Source organism: Hyperolius riggenbachi, chromosome 6 (genome assembly GCF_040937935.1).
Source record: "Hyperolius riggenbachi isolate aHypRig1 chromosome 6, aHypRig1.pri, whole genome shotgun sequence".
Lineage (NCBI taxonomy): Eukaryota > Metazoa > Chordata > Amphibia > Anura > Hyperoliidae > Hyperolius > Hyperolius riggenbachi.
The window spans coordinates 321,972,880-321,983,853 of NC_090651.1; the positions used below are offsets into that span (position 1 = coordinate 321,972,880).

The 10,974-nt window shown below is 44.0% G+C and overlaps 1 protein-coding gene across 2 annotated transcripts in view; it reads left to right on the forward strand.

Annotated features, from left to right (window-relative positions):
• Nucleotides 1–8,866: 8,866 nt before the first annotated feature.
• The window catches only part of SHANK1 (SH3 and multiple ankyrin repeat domains 1), a 656,518-nt gene continuing 654,410 nt past the window's right edge, over nt 8,867–10,974 (forward strand). The window contains exon 1 of one of the 2 annotated variants that reach the window (XM_068241408.1): nt 8,867–9,013. The gene's annotated coding sequence lies outside the window, so the exon portion shown is untranslated. The remainder of the gene's footprint in view (nt 9,014–10,974) is intronic. The other variant, XM_068241411.1, reaches the window with a different exon arrangement.

Genomic DNA, 10,974 nt, shown 5'->3' on the forward strand with positions numbered 1-10,974 from the left:
ATGGCACATTTTAATACTTTCAAAGAAGTTGGGTGGGGTGGGGGTTTATAGAAGTCTATCAGTATCAGTGCTAGGGGAACATTGTCAATGTGTAGGGCAACACAAAGTCCACGATTATCTAAGGTCACTTTATGTGTAACATGGCGTAGCCTTTTGTGAAGTAGGAGTGAGATCCCACCAGAGTGTGAGTAGAATGTACTATGGGCACCCCACCCACCTCTTACGTAAACACACTGTTTTAGTCCCTGGTTGGTAGTTTTCTTGTAAACAAAGTGCATTGGGATGCACTCTGTCTATTTGGCCAAATAATAAGGCCCTCTTAAAACTATTGTTGACCCTTCTCACATTCCAGGACATGAGTTTTAATGTATCCAATGGCATAGTTGAGCTAGGTTACGAGAGTAGCAAACATAGTTAGGGATGAGGAAGCATAGACAGCGGTCAAACAATGGTAATCCTAGCACAACTGGATAGCAGAGATGATTATAGTCTAACAATCCAAACATTTTAACAGTAACAGACCTTGAACCCCTATCCGCAATGCTAAACAGAAACTCTTGAAAGAAGCATTGGGGTTTGCATGCCAAACAATAACAGGACAAGAGGTCCGCATTTGCCAAGTACTCTTATGGAGACCAAGTTTCAGGCCGATCCGGGTAGAACATACTGCTGGTTATGTGCCACAGAGCCCTATTAATGTTAGCTTACTTTGGTCTTAGTCTAGAACAAAATCAACCTTCAACCAGGTGTTGGAACAAAAGGTACAATATAGCGTACTAGTAGGGTTCTATAAAATGCCCCCAACCTATGCCTAACCCCGTAACTCACCCCCTACAAAATAGGTATTTACTACTAACATAGGCACCTATGGTGCCCCCAAACTACCACGGAGCCTTGGCACCCAAATTGACTGCTTCGCCTCTAGACTCATGGATAGTGCTAAATCTTGCTATGGCTGAAGGCTCTTTTGGAACTGAAAGCCACAATGCAATAGCAATTGCACTGTAAAGCAATTGCGATTCTGGCATGCAATTTTCTTTATAGTGGCCTCAATTGGAAATGCAGAGAAAATGCAGCAAGGTCAGCAAGTAATCCAGCATTTTACATTATAAAGGTGCTGACTTTGTGATCAGCCAAACGCAAGTATTCCAAATATCTGATCGAATTGCTATTGGTGTAAAAAGGCCCTTATACAAGGTTGTTAAACAACTGTATAAGCACTTGTTTTCAAAAGCATAGAACATTGAGGGCCCTTTTACACATCCCGCAAGATGTCCCCGTGCGGTACGCTAACCCCACCTGACCCACCTCCGTCGCAAGGGCAATTATTATTATTCAGTATATGGCACCAATATCTTACCCTGACCTCAACCTCTAACCCTCGAGGACCCCCCCCCCGCCATACGTGCACGGTATTTGTAGCTGCTGTTTGTATAGCAGGCGGCCAATAGTCACGGCTATTGACATTGGTGTCCATAGCGGCACCCAAATTAACTACTTTGTTATTTTTCCCCCACTCACTTTAGCCTGTGATTGGGGTAACATTGACTCTCAGTAACGTTATGGTCAAAGCAATGATGTGTGCTGGATGCCTATAGCTACCACTTGCTTCTTACATTACCTCTGTTTTGCCTATTCCTGGAACTGTTCCATTGTTTGTGCCAGTGAGATTCTGCAATTTGATCACCTTGATTAAACTTTATAGGAAAGCAATGATGAGTGTTGGATGCATATAGCTACCACTTGCTTCTTGCATTATAGCTGTTTGGTCAAGGGATAGTTTTAGATAAAATGGGACCCTGTACAAAAATGAATGACAGACTCCCAATATTTTCATACTATACTGACAGTAAACATGTGACCTCTACTGTCATTGACTTGTGGAGCCCCTAAGGAGCTTGGGGCCCTGGGCAATTGCCCAGTTTGACCTATGAGAGCACCGGCTTTGGTTTTGCCTATCCCTGGTAATGTTGCATTGGCTGCACCAATGAGATTCTGCGAGAACTTAAAGAAAACCTGAACTGAAAAGTAAAAGTCAAAATAAGCATACACAAGTCATACTTACCTTCCATGTAGTCTATTTCTCAGTGTCTTTCTCCTGTCCCACGTCCTATTTGTTCACTGTGATCAAGGGAATTTTCCGTCCTACATTTTGAAAATGGGCATTACCCATAACAGCTTTCTGGTCAGCACACAGTTATACTGTAACATCGCCCACTTGAGCCATAGGGAAACATGAACATTACATGGTATATCAGTTTTCCGCTCAGCTATAACTGACAGCAACTGATATTTTACTGACAGCAACTGATATATTTCAGATCTGACAAAATATTGTCAGAACTGGAAGGGATCATTGTCAGAAGAAAATGGTGAGTTTCTGAGAGGAACTGATGGCAAGGTAACTATGTAATGTTCATTTGAAGTTACCTCATGTGTTTATTTTAAATATTTTTACTCAGTACAGGTTCTCTTTAATGGGAAAAGCAGCAATGATGAATGCTAGATGCCTATAGCTTACTTATCTGTCTTGCCTGTTCCTGGTACTGTTGCATTGGTTGCTGGATGCATTTTTATGTCATCATTATGCTTAAAGGACAACTGAAGTGAGAGGGATATGGAGGCTGGAATATTTATTTCCTTTTAAGCAATACCAGTTGCCTGGCTGTCCTGCTGATTTTCTGGCTCTAATACTTTTAGCATAGACCCTGAACAAGCATGCAGCAGATCAAGGGTTTCTGACTCTATTACATTTGCTAGTGTAAAAGAACACCTCAGCGCAACACAATCCTTTTCCTGGGATAACAATCCTCCTTATGCAAGTTCCAGATATATAAATTTCTGTTCAACCACCACCACACCCGGTGGGAATACGACTCACCCTCTAGGGAAACCAATAGATTGATCTGTACACGCCTTGGGGTTATTCCCTGGTCCCTGGTTATTACTAAAATATATTGCACATACAATTTCCTGATGTTTCAAACAGCATGAGTTTGTTAGACGGGTTCTACCCCGTTTGTGTTGGCCACTGGAGGGCTGTTTCACGGTGTTGTGTGAGGCTGGTATCGGCTGTCGCGCGCACAGCTGTCCCACTCCTCCCTCCCATTCGCTCAGATCCCCGCACTCCGTTGCCACTTCCGGGTACCGCCCGACTAGTTTTGTCTATCGACTCAGATGAGCCGATAGACGAAACTAGTCGGGCGGTACCAGGAAGTGGCAATGGAGTGCGGGGATCTGAGCGAACGGGAAGGAGGAGTGGGACGGATGTGCACGCAGCAGCCAATACCAGCCTCACACAACACCGTGGAACAGCCCTCCAGTGGTCAAAACAAACGGGGGAGAGCCCGTCTAACAAACTCATGCTGTTTGAAACGTTAGAAAATTGTAAGTGCAATGTATTTTAGTAATAAAAGTTTTACATACAGTATCACGCTATGTTGAGCATCTCTTTGGAGGTATCTGCATAATTTTAATTAGAAGAGGAGAACCCTAAAGAAGGATCCCAGAGATAAATCCTTGCAAAGAAGCAGCTAAGATCGTAGTGGTCGGGGGTGACCAGGGAATAACCCCAAGGCATGTACAGACCAATCTATTGGTCTCCCTAGAGGGTGAGTCGTATTCCCACCGTGATGGTTGAACAGAAATTGATATATCTGGAAGTTGCATAAGGAGGATTGTTATCCCAGGGAAAGGATTGTGTTGCGCTGAGGTGTTCTTTTACACTAAAAACTGAGGACTATTTTTTGTACACTAGCGCACTGCCTACTAGAGCTGTTTGGACTTGAGCATACATTACACCTACGGTGTGTGCAATGTTATCCTAGTTATAATATCTATTACATTTGCGATTGGTTTTTGCGTTTGCGGTTTAATTCTTTTATTATGTATTTTTTGTCCGTTTTGCATTTGATTTTTTTAAATTATTTACCTAATCAATGTAATAAAATCCAGTAACATATTAAAAAAAAAAAACTATATTCCTCCGCATCTCCATTGAAATACATCATGTGCGTTTTACATGAATTTTCTTTTAATTAATTTTCAAAAATGCACAATGCAAAACAGACTAATATGCATTTTTACATGCGGCTCGCAGACTTTTTTCAGTGGCAAGAAACTCTAGAGATTCTGCCTATGTGTGTTCCTGGCGGTGGTGTAACTACAGGAGAGCAGCCCCTGTGTGTGTGTGAGGGGGGGGGGGGGGAGGATTGGGGGGGAATCCTCAACTTCTAATTCTCTTACTCTGATAAAGGGGTTCATCCTTCAGATCGGGTGTTTCTGTGGCTACTCTTGTTATGGGTGTGAAGACTATAATGTCCACACTTGTTTTATGACCCTAAGTTTTGTTGGGGAGCTTCTTGGTTGTAGTTACGCCCCTAGTTTCTAGCCTTCATAATCAAACATTCTGCAGGGATCGCCTGACAGGACTGAAGGTGTCACTACCTGAGATAAGTTTCAGAATGTGAATCGGGGAGAGGAAAGATTTTACAATGGGCAAACACTGACTAAATCATTTATACATTAGTAATGTAAACAAACAAACAAACAAAAACAAAAAACAAAGCAATTTTATTCATTGCCGTTTTCACTACAGTTTCTTTTTAAGCTTACTATCCCACTATGGGCTTGATTCACTAAACCGTGATAACTTACAGCACGGGTGCGCTAGCGCTTTCACGTGCGTTTTCACATTTTTGCGCACAATCACGATTTTTTTGCCTGCGACTGCGCGCAAAAATTCGCAATTGCGTGTGAAAACACTAGCGTGGCCGTGCTATGACTGGGTTATCACAGTTTAGTGAATCAAGCCCTATGGATGTTGCGGTGTGTTGGACAATATTGTATTGTATAGGAATCCTAAAGGATGAGGGTGGGAACTCAATGGTGGATGACCAAGGTAAGGCAGAGTTATTAAATGCTTTCTTTGCTTCTGTCTTCACAAAGGAAACAGCACTGTTGCAAATTACAGAGGCAGAAGAGTCTCAATCTTCTAACTGTAATATTAAATACTTAACGCAGGAAGAAGTAAAGGCAAGACTAAATAAATTAAAAATAGACAAGGCACCTGGCCCGGATGGCATGCATCCTCGGGTCCTAAGGGAATTAAGTTTAGTTATAGCTAAGCCCCTTTATCTTATCTTTTGTGACTCTCTTGCAACTGGCAGAGTCCCAGTGGATTGGCGTACAGCCCACGTTTTCCCATTATTTAAGAAGGGCAAAAAATCTGATTCAGGAAATTATAGACCTGTAAGCTTAACATCAGTTGTATGCAAACTATTTGAGGGGTTACTAAGAGATACTATACATGACTTCATAGTAGAAAATAATCTTATTTCTTAGCATCAACATGGGTTTACTAAAGACAGGTCCTGTTTGACTAACATGCTCAGCTTTTATGAGGTAGTGAATGCTAATATGGATATTGGGAATGCTGTAGATGTGATATACTTGGACTTTGCAAAGGCCTTCGACACTGTTCCCCACAGAAGTCTGGTGCAAAAGTTGAGGATGCAAGGACTGGGGAAGAGTTTGTGTGCATGGATAGGGAACTGGCTAATGGACAGAAAACAAATAGTTGTGGTCAATGGATCGTACTCAAAATGGGAGACTGTTAGCAGTGGGGTCCCACAGGGGTCTGTACTGGGTCCAGTGCTCTTCAATTTATTTATTAATGACCTAGTAGATGCAGTAGTGAGCAATGTTGCTATTTTTGCAGATGATACAAAATTGTGCAGAATCATCAACTCTCAGGAAGATAGTGTCATATTGCAACAGGATCTGGATAGGATGGCTATATGGGCACATACATGGCAGATGAAGTTCAATGTTGACAAATGTAAAGTCATGCATTTTGGTCGTACCAATGGTCTAGCACCATACAAAATAAATGGGATACAGTTGGGGACATCAAACTTGGAGAAGGACTTAGGAGTACTCATCGACAACAAGTTAAATAATCGTACTCAATGCCAAGCCGCTGCAGCTAAAGCTAACAAAATTTTGGGATGCATTAAAAGGGAAATAAAAACCCGAGATGCTAGCATAATATTGCCCCTGTTTAACTCTCTAGTAAGGCCACATCTGGAATATGGAATTCAGTTCTGGGCACCACATTACAAAAAAGATATTGCAGTTTTAGAGCAGGTGCAGAGACGAGCTACAAAATTGATACGTGGGATGGAAGGTCTCGCTTACCAGGAAAGGTTAGATAAACTGGGTTTATTTAGTCTAGAGAAAAGACGCCTTAGAGGAGATCTAATTAACATGTATAAATACATCAGAGGGCAATATAATAGCTTGGCGGATGAGCTTTTTGTCCCTAAGCCTTCTCAAAGGACTAGAGGACATGATCTGCGCATGGAGGAAAAACGTTTTAGCCATTTATTTAGGAAAGGGTTCTTTACAGTAAGAATGATTAAGATGTGGAATGCATTGCCACAGGAAGTCGTTATGGCAAACTCTATACCTGCATTTAAAGGGGGCTTAGATGCTTTGCTTGCATTGAAAGACATCCATGGCTACAATTACTAGGTTATGCCTAATGATGTTGATCCAGGGATTTTATCTGATTGCCATCTGGAGTCAGGAAGGAATTTTTCCCTTTTGGGGCTAATTGGACCATGCCTTGTGGGGTTTTTTTTCGCCTTCCTCTGGATCAACAGGGGTATGTGGGGGACAGGCTGGAGTTGTACTTTGTACTGGTTGAACTCGATGGACGTATGTCTTTTTTCAACCAAAATAACTATGTAACTATGTAATGGTATGGTCACATTGCTCTATAGCAGTGTGGTGCGGTGGAATCCTTCAGCATAATGTGAGGCATTCTGTGCAGTATTGGACAACAAGCGCATTTACAGATGCTGTGAAGCATACTTTTCTTTGGACTGGTTCACACTACGAGCGCTTTTCTAAGCGCCAGTGATTTAAAAAGTGCTTGCTAGTGTGGTACTATTTGTGATTTACATAAATAAATGGTATTGTTCTCACACATAGCATTACATTAGGGAGTGCTTTTCAAATCACCGGCGCTTAGAAAAACATTTGAACATGCCCTTTGACTGTATGCTTCACTATAAGCGTCGCATTGTGTGCCACATACAGTGGGGCAGTGCAGCATAAGGGCCCTTTTCCACTACACAGCTGAATCGCAAAATTGCAAATCGCTAGTGATTTTTAAATCGCTAGGGTTGTTACTTTATCATAGAAATCATGAGAAGTATTTTCCACTATAATGATTCGATTTGGAATTGCAAATCGCAATCGCTTTCTGGAGCGATTTTTAGAGTGATAATGCAATGCAAATGAAAAATCGCAATCGCATAACAGAATGAGGCCTCGTTCACATCATACGTGCTTCCGTGCGCATTTGGAAGCGCTTATGATGTGCTGAAACGCAGGAACGGCAGAAGGGCATAGACAGCCCTTCTACCGTTCACATCTACTGCACTGCGCCACGGTACGATGCGCTAGGAAGCGCTTGCGTACTGCTGCCTGCATTTTGCCCGGAAGCGCAGAGCTGATCCCATCACTGTCAATGGATGGGATCAGCAGCGCAGCGGGCAGCGGCGCAGATGGCATGTGATCGTATGCGCTGCGTTCGGATCGCACGGCCATCTGCGCTCAGTACATGTGAACGAGGCCTTAATAAAAAATCACAATCGCTGGCATTTGTGATTGTGATTGCTAGTGGAAAAGGGCCCTAACAGACACTTAGTGGCTTGCGGCATGGCAATGCACCACATGTAGCGATGTTCACAGTGGGGCGGGTTCGTTGCAGTATGGGAGTGCACTGCATGCAGTGCGTTACCGCAAAACGCATATATTAACAGGTACAGTGAAGCATGCTTTTCATTGACTGTATGCGAAACAACACATGCGGTGCCACTTTCCTGATCTGCTGTGTTCCTACTGTCACAGGTAACACAACGATCACTGTGAAGTGGCCTCATCGACTATATGACTTTTCCCCTCTGCTGCATTGCAATCCTGTTTTTACAGGGAACACCCCAGTGTGAACGTAGCCCTATCTGCACAGTTGGTGCCATGAAATCTCTATCACCCTCTAACATTCCACTGCCTTTTTTTTTTTCTACAACCTTCCCCCTCTCCACTCCAGCACATTGTTCTCTCCAGAACTACAGTGCACAGGAAATATTAGTCTGCAGTGATTGAGCAGGAGAAGCCAGGCGGCAGAGAGCTCCTTGTGAACACATCATCATGCAGGTATCTCCATCCATGGCTGTGCATTGTGTGATGACACCACACACTTCAGCCCAGAGCATTCCTCAACAGCACATCTTGAAAATTCCAGCACTGTAGCAAGCAACGAACACTAGAGAGAGCTGTGCGAACTCTCAGAACAAAAGCCTGGCAAAGAGGAAAAATGAGCAGCCAGGGGAAGCGGCTGGGAGCAGAATTGCAGAGCAGCCTCTAGGGAGCCCGCATACCTCACACGGCTACACCTGCCAGCAGGGGGGGGGGGGGGGGCGAGCTTCAGGACCACGGACAGGGCAAGCAAGCTTCAGGACCACGGACAGCGGCGCTGGGAGCTGGCCAGCCTCCTATAGCAAGAGGAGGAGGTGGGGGGGAGATGCAGCTCATGGGATGCTGAGTGATCCACATAGGGGCTCAGGGGGATCTGTAAAAAAGACTTTTAAGCATCAGTCCTAGGCTGCCATACAGCACAATAACCCCTGCAAGGATGCACATGGGGCTGCAGGGCTAGTCGGTGGACAGATGCTGCTGGTGGGAACTGCAAGCCAGGAGTCAGCAGACAAGCCTTGTGAGTGGGAGGAAGACAGTGTATCCCACTGCCACATCCTGCTGGAAGGAACCAGACTGGGGGCTGCAGCAGTGCTTCCTCCTGGACTGAGAGCTTGGAGGAGCTGGGGTAGATCAGCCTGATATCCAGGAGACCACGGTGGAGAGATGTCCAGCAGCAGCAGCAGCAGAGCACGGTGACTGGCACTGGGTCCTCACTCCTGTCTGCACACTGCCAGCAATCCAGCAGGTAGGACACTCTAATATGAGCTCAGGCTTGGCTTGTGTTATTCCCATTTATACTTCTGCTGCAAAGCCACAACATTGCAGGTCTCACTTCCTTTGCTAGATCGATACATGCAGGGCATAAGCACGCTCCTCATGGAAACAGTATCTGTAGCCACATTTAGGCACACTGGTCTTTGTCTATTTATCTATGAATGGACTAGCTTCCAGCTTGTCCTGACAGCTGGCTAAAATCAAAGCAGATCATACCTATTTTGTTGTTGTTGTGGGTTTCCACCTAATGTTTGTAGAACCTTTACCATGCCTTTTTGTATGTTTGCTGACCGAATGGTATTAATATGCATGTGCAGAGGCTGGTGCAGTTGGCGAGCCTTCATGACTCTAGCTGTTGAGGAACTACAGAAGCCGTTCGGCTAGGATTTTCAGTCCCCCCCGGGACCAAGTAAGATATCTATGGCTTGAGCACATTGGCTTTGTCAGTGGGACAGAACGAGAAGCGATTGTGAGGAAGTGTGGCCTGCGGTTACCCATAGCAACCAAGAGGAAATAATGTTTTGCTGATCATCACTTCCTAATGTGCTGGCTAATTGATTCAGGCCGGCCGGATCTACTATGGGCAAGACACCCTAAAAAGTCATGATGTGCAAAAAGATGCAGTAACCCATGGCAACCTATCAGATTCCAGTTTACTGAAGGAAGTGAATAGATTAAAATTGATTGGTTGTTACACATGCTTAAGCCTGGTACACACCTTCAATTTAGATTGTACAATCACTGACCAATTTTGCCACTTCCAGGTAGCACGAGAGCTAACATTCTGTGCATAGTGTTCAAAATCTATTGATTCTCATACTACAGGTAAATAAAATAATAAAAGGTACTTTTCCATTAGCCGGGCATAACCGCTAGGTGGCGCTAATTACTATTCCCCCTACAGGCCGCCATGGATAGTATGGAAAGATGTAACTCTGCAGCCAGCGATCACTGGACTTACATCTTTCCTTACTATCCATGGCGGCCTGGAGGGCGAATAGTAATTAGCGCCACCTAGCGGTTGCGCCCGGCTAATGAAAAAGTGGCCTAGCGGTTGCGCCCGGCTAACGGAAAAGTACCTAATAAAATTGTTCAGACATTAGCTAATTACAATTAAAGGTATGTACATGATACGCATATGCACAAACACTAAAGTACATTACACACCTTCGATTATGATTGGCCAATCACTCACCGATGTTACCACCTCCACATGTAGTATGAGGGTGTAACTACCTATTCTGCTCATAGTAGTCAATAAAAATGAACAGTGATTGGCCAATCGTAATTGAAAGTGTATACCAGGCTTTAGTGTACATACACACATCCAATTCTGATTGGCCGATCATTGGCAAATATTACCACCTCCATGTAGTATGAGGGCAAATAGATTTTGAATACTGTGAACAGATTGGGCAGGCAAGCTCTCAAACTACATTGAAGTGGTAAAACTGGGCAATGATTGGCCAATCAAAATTTGATGTATGTACCAGGCTTTAGGCATACATGCAATTTTGATCTGACACTATGGAGCAGTTAACCTCTTGCTGAGAACTGCACAGCTGGCATGCTGAAATCAGAATGTACCAAATTCCATGTATGGTGACAAGTAGTTAAATTGCGCATGGAGGGTGACATTAAAATTGCTAGTGTCATCTAGTTATGGCCTCAAAATGGATGGCAGTGTACAAACTGCAGTAACCTATAGCAACCAATATTCAATCCATCTTCAAATTGTTCTTTCAACTCTACAGGTCGAGGTCACCATATAGTGGTCATTATTTTCCCCCAGCTGATTTGGTTCTACCTGACGTCTGTACAATACTAATGCTGATCGGCCAACTTCCAACCAGTTCCCCGCACTTTAGCAATCAAAAGCTTGACCGGGTACGGCAATACCTTTCTGTGGGGTGATTGGCAGGTCCTCTACTG